Genomic DNA, 13,190 nt, shown 5'->3' with positions numbered 1-13,190 from the left:
ACACCAAGTGTCGCATGTTTCTACCTTTTGTTTCATCAAGATTGAGTTTGCAATTTTTTTTTGCATAATTCAGCCAAAAGTGGTGCCCCACCTACTCCAACACCCTTATATCACCCTACATGGTGTACAGTAGCTAGTAGTGTCATCTTAGGTAGTAGTGTCATCATTGGGTACATTATCAAGAGTTTGAACGGTGTAGCTCCGTATTATGCAAAACCCCAGTAACAAACCGTAAGTATAAATTGGAATTCTTAACAAAGCTCTGAATGAACTATACAACACTATTTCATAGCACACATTACACGAGAAAAGTCAAGTTTGTCACAATATCCTTTAGCAGTATTAGGAAACAGTTCTCAAGAGTATTGATGACCTGCAGTACACATGATAATAAGCAGCAACACAGAACAGAATGTAGCTTACATTGAGAAACACTATACTGTGTCTAGCATGGTTCGAATCGACCATCTTGTTCCTTGGTGTCTTCTCTATAACACATACATCTCCAGATTCTTATAGCACACCTACAAAGTTAGAGTTGAACATGATATAACAAAACGGAAAATGGAGAAAGCACATGCATGTGTACGTGTGTGTGTAGTATGTGTGTGGTGAGTGCAGTGTGTGTGTGTGTGTGTGTGTGTGTGTGTGTGTGTAGTGTGTGCACCTGTATGTAGTGCAGTGTGTGTCTGTGTGTCTCTTTGTAGTGCGTAGCATGTGTGTGTAGTGTGTATTTGTGTAGTACGTGTGTATGTGTGTATTTGTGTATGCAGTGTGTGTGTGTTTCTGTGTGTAGTGCAGTATGTGTGTATTAGTGTGTGTGTGTGTGTGCGTGTCTCTGTGTAGTGTGTAGCATGTGTATGTGTGTGGGTGGTGGTGTGTGTGTAGTGTGCATGTGTGTGTGTGTAGTGCAGTGTGTGTGTGTGTGCAGTGTGTGTGGGTCACTGTGTGTGTGTGTGCATGCCTATCTACTTATCTATGTTGGTCCATACACACCTACGTGAGCAAAATCGTTAAATGATGAAAGCAGCTTGTACGTAAGAAAAGCGAAATGAAGTTTGTAATAAACAGTTACGAGTAAACTTTGCTTTGAGGTGATTTCTTTCTGGCAAGCTGAAACATGGGTGACACGATTCTCTTTAGACTTTTTGATTTACTTTCTCTTCAAGTTTTACAGGCATTTAATAACTGAAAAACATTGGTGCAGGCCTTGTAGACTTCCAGGAATAGCTTATCCCTTTGAGTTGAAAGTGGGTATGTCCTTTACTAACGTAAATGAAAATGAAGAGCAGCTTTGAGGCTTTGTTGAGAGGATTGGCGAGAAAAAAACATGATAGTTAAACTATAAAACAGTTTAGAAGATACTTCTGTGCATAACGTTCCATCTAGCATTAAGTTTACTCTTCCTGTTATATCACGTCATCACTAGCACAGTTAGGTGGGCTACATTTCAAAGGTCCCAAAAGAGTTTCATTCACAATTACAAGTGGGGGTACTTTGTACAGAGCCATTGGAAGGGATAAGCTTTTGAGATGGTTCCCATGAAGAAAGCAGGAGAAAACTCTGTTGGGGAATGCATTTTCACACTTTTAGATACCTACCTAGCTCTGGTTTTATTTTCAAAACCAGATCTGGAGTGTTCGAGAAGAGCAACTGTGCATGCTTCTACATAGAAAGATAGTTAACAAACAAGTCTTACCAGAGATTTCTCTCACTTTCTTAACGAGGAAAATCTCAAAAGTTATCCCTTCTAATGGCTATCTGTACAAACAATCCCCACTCTTATTGCCATTTTTGTGCTATGATGTAATTGTGGATAAAGCTCATTAAATAACTGGACGGGACGGACTTGTACTGGAGCACACTGAGAGTGAACTTTAAACTTACAAGCATGCACTAAACATGTCACAATGCATGGCCAATCTTAGGGAAGAATAATTCACTACCATGAAACTTGACAATGATACAATATACAAATAGAATTTGTGACACAAACGATCTAGAGTACTAGAGAAGTCAAGGGCATTATGTAGTGTGGAGAACTATCAAATGAGTATATTCATACTTTCATTTAACAGTTAAACTTACACTTAGAATTTTTCTCGGGTATGTGATACCAGCACTCTATCATCTGGCTACAAAAAAAAAATCAAGTGCATTACACTGCATATACCGTATAGCCTAAATATTTCGAGGGGAAACTTTTTTTGCTGATTGTGCAGTGTTGGGGGGTTATCAGCAAAAATTTTATCCTTGAAATATTTAGACCTCCCATAGAGAGTAATACATTTGGGTAGTATTTGTGAAAAATTTACCTTTAGCAACACTTAACCCTTAAACCTGCATAATCAAGAAAACTGGATTTAAACTTAATAAATACGCATGCCTTGCATAGAGCGCTGTAACTTTTGAAGCATCCATTCTATGGCTATGCGATTTACATTATTCTACTTGTGATGGAACAAGGATTAAAATGATACCTAGAGTTTTACCCTAATGTTACAACGTGAGGCCATGAAAATAACTTTTTGGTAGGGAACATGCAAACTTTTTATTACATACCTCTATAAAATGGTCGATGACTCGATGGTAGTTGCTCCTATCACCTTGCAGTGACTTCCATTGGACTTGTCGTGAACTTTTGTATCAGGCAATATATGATTTACGTGAGTAATCCCACAATCAAAAGTAAGCATGTGGCAAGAATTATGAAACACGGAGACTTGACTTGTCGATGTTCATCACTTCATAATAAGTAAGCCACTGTAGTTACAGTGCTACTCCAAGTAGCCCAGTGGACACACTTTTTAAATCTATGTGTGTTTGTAGGCTGTAAGATTTAAGTTATCTCACCTAGTGTCACCATGCGAGTCCATATTGTGTAAACATGCATTTTCGAAAAGCAGATTTAAGGGTTAACCTTGAAAAGAAATATTTAGGCTATTTAGTACATTGCCTGCCTTATGATCTCAGGGTGGTTGACGATCCACAAAAGTTGGATTTCCTACCAAGAGTGTACCTTGACCCTTGACTTCTACATACAGCAAAAACAAAAACTTAAATGAAAATTTCAACAATTTGTTTGGATAAAAGGAACTATTAAACTTTCGTGCTGTAAAGTTTCCCACCCAAAGCTTCTTTTTCCTAGGAGCTTCAGTGATTATATCAGACCATGTATGGAATTATTAGTAAACACCACTTGTCACCCTTAATCACTCACAAACCTTAATGCACTAGTTTGTAATGTACCGGACAGTAAACCAGCCACGTCTCAGGATATTAAACTAAAATTTTAACACAAGATAGATAAGCACCCAATACCTCATTTAAGCTATTAAACAGAAAATAAACCAAAAAGGTAGGTTTCCAAGATCACGTTACAATTATTGAATGTAAAAGTGCTACTTGAAATGATGCTTGTACTGTCCTATGCCAAAAATCCCTTGTTTAAAGGATGAAGATCGTACAATACAGGATACATTAGAGTGACACCTCCTTGACAGTAGGTAGTATAGGCATGCTGTCTACTTCTAATAACGATACAGTCGAGTCCTTTGTGGAGACTTAAACCCATATGCATGCCATACAATGGTGATGGGGTAAGGTAGAGGTTTAACCAGTTTGTATACAATGCATTTATTGCTCTTTCTACTCCACAATCCACATTTTTAAAAAAGCTGGTAGCCAATACTACTGGATTTATTTTTTAGCGTGATTTTTTTTTTTTTGAAATATAACAAGTAAATAAACAAGAAACAGCAATTGAAGTACATGTGATGGAAGCATGCACCTGACCCTCACACATTGCAAGGTCAAGTGCTGCGATAGTAACTGGACTGGCAGGGTTACAGTAAAGAAAAACTGGTGGAGCATCTAATCCAGGACACTACACTACTGGTCTTTCTAAGCAGCAGGCAGAAATGCTAACCTCTTGTAAGCAATACTAGCCGCACCTCCCATTCCCCCGAAAAGTAGAAAATACCAATGGGGTGAAGGAGCCCATTTCAACATCAATATAGCTAAGATCAGACCGACTTTCTTCTTTTGTGTGTGGGTGGGGAATAAGTGATCTAGTACACTTCCCATAGAATTTCTGTGTAACGTTTCACCAGCTCTATGGTGGGTGCTGATTGGCCACTTATTCCGCACTCACACACTAAGAAAAAATTCTGTCTGGTCTACGCTAGACTACCATAGTCACGCCAACTGGTGAATTTTATTTAGAGAAAGTAGTCTGGTACCACACTAGCCTTTCAAAACAATATAATCTCAACGTGTGTATCTACCTATCCTACTTACCTTTAGTCCGTTTGAGCAGTTTTCTCTGTGTGCTGACCACTCCTTGGGGGTAGACTTGAGTTCTGGACAGAGCCTGGTACCACTACATCACGTGCGTACTGAATGAACGCTAAATTTTTAATTATTTGCCATGTCAGGAACAGAGGAAATTAACGCCTCGACGTGTTAACAAACCAGGTCAGCAGTGTTTATAAATTCTTAAACTTTGAGCATTGAAACTTATGCAATTGGAATTTGCGAATTCCAATTGCCTAATGTCCTAATGACCAAACGGTAAAGTAAATAGGCGCTTCGCGCGCTGTGCGCGCGAAGCGCCTATTTACTTTACCGTTTGTAATATTAGACTTATAATTGGCCCCAAAATACACGGATCAAATAGGGACCCGCCGATTATGCTGGCATATTAATGAGCATAATAGGTGCTTAAAAGCATTGAGCATAATGCTAGCACAATAGGCAGAACACTTGTGCATTACCATAAATTCTTGCTTACCAAATACGTATCACAGAAAAAGATCGATATACTCTAATAGAACAGTCAGAGAATAATCAGACATCTGACTGTTCTATTAGAGTATATCGATCTTTTCTGTGACATGCATTTTGACAAGCAAGGATTCAGAGTCTGTGCTTCAGAAACTTACTGTTTTCCCATAAAGTGCAAATTTACTAGAAAAACATGGGAACTGAGGTATAAATATTGAGCATAATAAGTAAATATTGAGCATTAATTTAAGCATAATAGGAAAAATTTTGAGCAGTGCAGCATAGCATAATAGGTAAAATAATGAGCATAATCGGCGGGTCCCTAACTACAAAGAAAAACCCAATGAATACACTACCCAAGATAATTACCAGTAATGTTATCACCGGCTTCATATGCTTCCTTATGTTAGCATGCTTCTGCTGTAATGATTGAACCTGACTATTACTACCTCCTAACAAGCTGGATTCCTTCTGAACCTCCTTTCTTATCTGGTATGCTTTGATGGTTAAGTAAATGTTGAGAATTAGTGTAAGCATTGATGGTATCATGATTGGGATAAAGTAAGTAATTACAGATGTAATGAAAGTTATTTCAGTAAGTACACAAATGCCATAACTTGCTACTTTGATATACCCATTTCCCCAAAAAATACCACAAGAGCCCAACGTAACACAGCTAATAACCATGACATGATTATTATGTTGCGGACAGCATGTGATGTTGTAAATCTTTCTATGCTTGAAAGGAGATGCTATAGCTATCACCTTTTCAACTGATATGACTAAATAATTATAGTATATTGGTCAAGCATGCGGGCAGCAATGGCAGCCACAATACCTTACAACTAATCAGATTTTCCATTCCAAATAAAGATGCAATACTCATACTACCAGTTGTCAAAAAGCTAAACAATGACAGCAGTGTATCGGTAATCATCAAGTTTGCAACAAAGATATTATGAGGCTTGTGCAAACTCTTTGTACTCTTGATGGTAGCAAAAACCCAACTAGCCATAGGAATAGCAATCAAAGTGGCAGTCAACTTAAATCCCAAGGACAGGTAGACTAAAAAACCTGGAAGATGAATGTCATTTTGATAACCTGGTGTTACTTTGTCTTGGCTTATTCCTGAACCAGAAGAAATTATCCCACTGTTTTCTTCCTCCATCATTCCACTCTAAATAAAGGCTTGATGTATAACACACTCATTACTATAAGTCCGGTATGGCAGTGAATTACTGAAGTAACCTTTAACCTTGACACAAATGCAATGACAACTGCCACTTTTCTTGTGGACATTAGATGGTACTAACTGATGGCATTTGTGACTGGTCATGCGAGGCTAAACTTTTGAATACAAATGCTGACCATACCAACAAACCATGCATGCTGCTGACCAGCTAGGAGCTACATATATCCGCAGATACATTATTGCACAGTATACGTATAAGCATGCATATATATATAATATACATATATTCCACATAGTATAGCTAAATTGATTTAAAATACACTACTGTATCTTGATTTAAAGCCAGTTAAGAGATAAAATACTAAACATTGGTCAGAGTTTCTTAACATCCATTTTTATAATAGTATACACAATACCATACCCTATCAAATTAAAACCCCTCTAGGAATTTTGCATGCCTGCAAGTGTTTCATAGGTATTGGGGCTTATAATAAACAACTTGTCATGAGAGTAGGAAGATGGGTATTATATGCTGTTCAATTCTATAATTCTATGTACTCAAATTAGACATTCGACTAGTACCAGCAACTTCAGTTGTTTTGTTCAATAATTATAATTAGCACATATCTAAAGATAGACTCACTGTTCTGTAACTTATGTTGAAGCATAAAGTTTTAGTTAGTGTGGCAGTTTTAGACCATGATCCCCTTATAGGATCAAGCATCTTCATTTTCAAATTGCGGTGGAGACGGGAGGAGGGGGGGGGGGGGGGGGGGTTCCCCCTCCCCCCACTTTTATGGTTTTGCAAGAAAAGATCGAGATACTCTAATAGAACAGTCAGGATCTAGATACTCTAATAGAGCAGTCACAATATTCAGAGAAGCAGTGTAGCAAGCTATTTAGCTACGTATGTGTATAGTTATACATAAGGAGATATAGTTGGTGGAGGGTAGCTATTGTCAGTAGGTAGTTACCTTCTTTTCTTTTTTTTGGTCTTCAACTTTACTGTAACAGCTGGCCTGGCCCCCTCACTCTTTGGCCTGATCCATCGCCCCTGATACATATTATCAACAGGCATGGTGGTTGTGCCTTGTTACAGTATCTGCATTATTAAAAGTGTAGCTGGATTATTGTCACCATGTGGTTTTCTGTAGTGAACAGATTAGGCAATTATTATAAAATTCACTATTTGTTATTCTGTAACAAATTTGTCAAGCAAGATTATGCCAAGATATTTCTATGATGACCTTTCAAAGGCAGGAACACCACCACTTGTTTTAGGGGATCCCTACTCACAGTACTTACAGGGGCGGATCTAGGATTTATAAAAGGGGGGGGCTAAGTCAAGGTACTAATCTCTTGGGTAGAGGTGAACTAGGGGGGTATGGGGGCATGCCCCCCCAGGAAAAGTTTGAAAAATTGATGCTAAAATACTGCAATTTGGAGACATTTCCACATAAAATCCCTAATATTTTCTGCCTGTAGATATTTTATATACTGCCTTTAGATTATAGGTATGGCTCTCTGAAGCATTTTGCTAATGGAAAAGTTTGGGTAGGTACAGACAACCAAGAATAGGTGCATTTTAAAATAATAATGTTGAAAGTGGAAAATTTTGAAATTTGAACAATACAAGATTGAATTTGAGAGCATTTTCAATGGTAATTGTGTACCTGAATTAAGTATTGCCATACATATTAACTACACAAGTAGATGAATGAAGCCCTTTAAACAGACCAATGCACTTCATTGTATGTATAGGTGCAGGCAGATTTGGAAAAATTCCATAACAGAACCAACTACATGTTTCCAGTGAATGTTCTATTAGAGTAGTTAGCTGACTGCTCTATTAGAGTATCTCGATCTTGTACACCTCCAATGCTGATCCGGGTCCTTGTTGCATAAACTTTAGCGTAAATCCACTGATAATACCTTGGAAAGATGTTTATAAGGTGGTTTTATGAGTATTTGTATTATTAGTGATCATATAATTATGCTAAGACAAAATTTCATTATAATGCTCAGCATATTGATCAAGTAAAGCCTAAATATGAAGGGGGGGGGGGGGGCTTCTGCCCCCAAAGACCCCCCCCTCCCTTGGATCCGCCCCTGACTTATATACTACACACACTAATAGAATGCTCAGCCTAGTTGAATACACATGCATTTCCCTGAGCCTATAAGAAATACACCAGACACTCTCCATACTGCATGTATGGGTGCATGTATGAACATTTTGTGGAGCTACAAAACAGTAATCAAAATTTCCTAAAACTACCATGCTAACTATTGTGCTAACACATTTTGTACTGGATTACTTTCATGATCAGTTTGTCTGAATATTGTATTGTTATAAATGATTGATAACCAAACATTATGACAACATTCACAAATTAAATTCACATCAGCTAATTCTATTTTATGTTTCAGTCTCTAGGCTTATAGCTGAACTTGTGACTATCACTGATCCCTACATACATGCAGCTTGCGATTAATATTATACCACTTAGAAAGTATGAATTATTGTTATGATTATATATTGTGCATAAAACTATTCTACTTCAAAAATACCAGTCCTGCAAAATACATAACTGCTTCTGGAGAGTGGACCCCCAGACTCCCTGCTTTACATTGCTACCTATACTACACTTGTCATGGTGCACCTCCTTGTCGAACCCTGCATCCACTCCTGCAGTGAATTACTAAAGTAACTCTTAACCTTAACACAAATGTAATGAAAACTACCACTATTCCATATACATGCACATGCATGATTAGATGGTGTCAAGTCATCCCATACACAAACAGGTCATTTTGTAACTACTTTACAAGTCACCCTGCAGAGATTTCTGCTACAAACAAGTCACTCGTAGAGAATTCAGTTACAAACAAGTCACCCTATGGAGAGTTCAGTTACTGTATTTTACAAGTCAAAGATCAGGGGCATACATAACAAGTCATCCTGTAGGGATCTCAGAAACAAACAAGTCATCTTGTAGATAGTTCAGCTACATTACAAGTCACCTTGCAGAGAGTTCAGTTAGGTTACTGGTTGCCCTGTAGAGAGTTCAGCTACATAATAAGTCACCCATTACAAGCCACCCTGCACAGAGTTTAGCTAAGTTTCAAGCCACACTATAACAAGTCACCCTGTAGAGAGTTCAGCTACAATCTCTCTACCTTTAGAGAATTTAGTTATGTTGCAAGTTACAATGTAGAGAGTTCAGCCAAATTCCAAGTAGCCCTGTAGAAAATTCAGCTACATAAGTCACCCTGTAGAGAGTTTAGCTATGTTTCAAGCATGTGTTTCTATTACATGACAAATATAATTTAACACTGCCCAAATTACATTTTACACTGTTCATTTTAGCATTATAGGACCCTGGACAGACTATTTCCTTTGTGCTTGTCTCCACCCACACTCAAGAAGTTTGTCCATTAAAACAGATGTTAGCACATTAAATGTTATATAAAGTTTTTGACTACATATACAAAAGTAAAACAGATGAACACAGAGAGATAATATGTAAAACTGTTTATGAGTAGCCAGCTTCCTTCACATCAGCTTTGTCAGCAGTCTTGCAGTTCACATTCCTGGTACCACCACTGGCGATCCCTACAAATAACAAACACAATAACAGTATAAACTACTATAGATATTTAGACATGTTTTGCATATACAGGATCAGTTGTGTGTATTAAGCTTATTAACAGAGCAGTCACTATATAGGTATTGTGAACTACTAACATGTTCCTCTTTAACATTACATACATCATGTAACAGCAATGATATTGTATGTTAAAGCCTTTGAGGTGTTTATCATGGAGAATGGATTTGTAAGAAATCCATATGCATAATCCATCATCTTAGTTTATTATACAAGAAGTGTAAATCTAAAATTCACTGTAGCATGTTATTTTAGTTTATGTAACTATCTATTCATATATACTTGTCTTCAGTGATAAAATAAATGTACTCATAAAGGCTGAGTTATCCACACTTGCGGTATTTAAACTGAGGGATGGAATTTGCACAATTAATGAAGTGTCAGTGCTTTCAATATAAATTATGTGCTTTGTTTATAGTATACACATAGTCACATACAGACACCATGTAGGTTTCTCACTCTTTGCTGTTGCGATGCCAGCTGAAAGCACCAACAATCACTTTGTCATTCGATACATAGCTCATGTATCTATCAAATTCGTTCACTGGCCCAACAAGCTTGCAGTTATTTGTAGTGCACTTACCACCACTTGAGCAACATTGAAAATCAAAACGTCGATCCTGTTTATCATTGTTATGAATGCTCCTTACCCCAGCAAAGAAATGGTTTGGCTTGCACAGCACAGCCACAGGACAATCATAATGATTCACATAGCCTGTTCTATAGCAACTGGAACTATTTCCATTAGTGTTTTCACAACTGTAGCAATAGACCCTGTCTTCTTTTCCATTGTCATGATATCCATACACATTAGATATGGCATAGCCAGAGGGACACACAAAACTGTGATACTTATTTAATGAATTGCAGAATTGTGATTCTACTGGTGCAATATAGCATATTGCTGCTAACATAACAGTAGCAGATAAAAGGATGAATCTGCAAGGCTTAAGATAATATACATGCCATCATATATGCATATATAGATACCTTCGCATTTTCACTGAACTTCTCTATAAATGATACACATCAGACTGTGAATCACACTACCAGTCATTGCATTTTATACTTTGTGCTAATATGTCATATGGCTTCCACCATCTATTATGTGTATATTACATTAGATGTTATATCATTGTTGAATGAAGCATTGGAAGTGCTAATTGATACCCTCAATATTAATTTTATCATTATGTCTCTTCCTCTTTATTTGGAATCTTAGAGGAAATTTGTGACCAGAATTAGCCTTTCAAGATATCCAAGTTTGACAACTTGTAAGTTTCAATGCAAAATCTACTTGGCATTACTGTACATTGCACCAGCTATTAGCTGACAGTTTTATGTTGCCACCATATATTCACAAGACAAGTTATGATTTAACAAATATATTATAATTTGGCAGGTGATGCAAACTGGAAAGCAATTGTCAGACCAGGTCACGTTTAGTACAGTAATTCCTTGCCAAGTTCACATGCCATTAAAAATCTGCATGCAAGTGTAGGTTAGAAGTTGTCATCAGCTATTTGCAGCTGTTGTCTTTAAGCATCAGCTACCATCCCATCTTATACAGTATATTTGCAAGCTAATTGTGCACATGTGAGAAACATCCCTTAAAGCCTTCTATTTTGTGGCTAAATATGGTAACACTAACTGTACGTGGACTGACATAAGTGACAAATGATTACATCCTAATTCTTCTGAACAGGAAAACAGTTGTCAACATTTCCTAATGCTAATATATACACTAACGTACATATCAGCATTAGGAACTGTTGTGTGGCAGCAAAAGGACTCCAGGTTAGATCACATCTATACATGTACATGCTTTGTACAACAAGATAGTGGGAGTTGTTGAGTTATAACTTAAATTACATCATATGCATACCTAAAACAGTTAGTAACTAACTGTGACTACAGTAGCTAAAGTAGCAGGTGACATGATCATCCTTATTGTTTAAGCTTTTTTTATTGTAATGACTCCTACTAGCTTCTAATATTCCTTTACACTTGTAAAGTTTATCCACTCAAAAACAGCCAAGCTGTAAAAGAGTAGCATTTTATTGTACCCTCTTATCTTGCTGGATGAGATGTTGCCTACACTTCATAGTACATACATGATATTCATTGTAGATTGATGAACACAAAATATAATCATGCATGTGTCTCAACGTACATTTCCATTAATAAAATACAACTGATTTATTGCTGGTTTATTGCTAATTATAAAGAAACTAAATTTACTCTTTTAGGCAAAGATAATGAAAGATTGTCCCTGCAGGCTTTTTACTGTAATGCTTCTTACTGCTTGTAAGTTGTAAAGTTATTATTCCATGCCCACTTAATCATTTCAACTTGTGCACATGCAGTTCACTCCATATGGTATACATTGTAGATAAATACAGTACCTATTATAGTTATGGTGCAAGTGTCTCATTGTACAATTCCTGGCATTGAAAAACCTGTGATGGGTACGTACTACATAGATATAACTGCTAGAAAAAACAACATTTGAATAGATTTCTACTTCCTGAATTATATGATGTCATCAAGGTGGTATTGGATCATCACAATTTTTAAATGTTCAATCTATTGTAGATTATTTGAGGTCACAACCTCTACTTTCTTGTACAAAACATATGCATGTACTGAGAGTGTCATATCCTGTAACATCCTTACATCCTTTTGCAGCCACACATGCACTATGGATGTGTTAATATTTTCTAATGCTGACATGTCACTGTTTTCCTATTCAGAAGAATTGCTGTGTGATACAATCGTTGTCACTCATGTCAGCCCACATACAGTTATCATATTTAGCCACAAAAAGAAGCCTTAAGGAATTTTTTTCTCAGCCACTGAATCAGATGTTATCTACATTTATAGGGTTTAAAACCATTCAATCAGCTGCTTGCACACAATTTTAATGTTTTGTCTCAAAACTCCCTTCACTCTGTCCCCTCCACTGGCACTTTGCCATACAAGTCCTAACTTCACTATAACTGTTTGGGTAAAAAATTCAGTTATATATTAAATAAAAAGCACAACATACAAACAGTACTTCAAACACAAATGCAATTAGATTTTGTTTAGTGTTAACCATGTGCAGCCCATCTCCCACCCCAAGCTCTGCTCTTTAGACTAGGTTGGTTGTACAAAAATATGTATTTAAGCCACTGGCCATGGTGAAGGTTGTATCAGGAGAAAACTTCCCAAGATACAGTAGATGGATCTACAGATGATAGAAACTTATGAGGATGCAACAAGTACTAATAGTTTTGCATCAGCAACAAGCATAGGGACTCGCCGGGTGTGAGGAAGCAGATACAACTGTCATAACCACACATGGTCTAAGTCTTTCATTGAATGTTGTCATGAGCTCAGTTGGCCAAATCACATTTAGAAATCTGTTGTACCAATTTTTGTGATAATTCACTTTGTTACTTGTATGCTTAGTTGTGCTTTGTTTTGTTTTTTTGTTTTTTGTTACGTACAACTTCAAAAGAAAATGAAGATAAGCATACAAACAAAACAACAAAAATAATAAT

General features: G+C 36.9%; 2 long non-coding RNA genes across 2 annotated transcripts; both read right to left on the bottom strand.

Annotated features, from left to right (window-relative positions):
• Window positions 1–231: 231 nt before the first annotated feature.
• On the bottom strand, window positions 232–4,583 carry LOC136238803 (uncharacterized). The gene is made up of 4 exons (XR_010693200.1): window positions 4,300–4,583; window positions 2,089–2,135; window positions 424–524; window positions 232–373 (listed from the first exon to the last, which is right to left on the bottom strand). It is a non-coding gene; the product is annotated as an uncharacterized lncRNA (long non-coding RNA).
• Window positions 4,584–9,324: 4,741 nt separating this feature from the next.
• Window positions 9,325–10,674, bottom strand: LOC136239462 (uncharacterized). The gene is made up of 3 exons (XR_010693475.1): window positions 10,636–10,674; window positions 10,105–10,584; window positions 9,325–9,593 (listed from the first exon to the last, which is right to left on the bottom strand). It is a non-coding gene; the product is annotated as an uncharacterized lncRNA (long non-coding RNA).
• Between the last annotated feature and the right edge of the window lie 2,516 nt (window positions 10,675–13,190).

This window comes from Dysidea avara, chromosome 11, assembly GCF_963678975.1.
Source record: "Dysidea avara chromosome 11, odDysAvar1.4, whole genome shotgun sequence".
Lineage (NCBI taxonomy): Eukaryota > Metazoa > Porifera > Demospongiae > Dictyoceratida > Dysideidae > Dysidea > Dysidea avara.
Note: the sequence above shows the minus strand (reverse complement) of the source record. Positions and strands in the feature narration are given on the sequence as shown.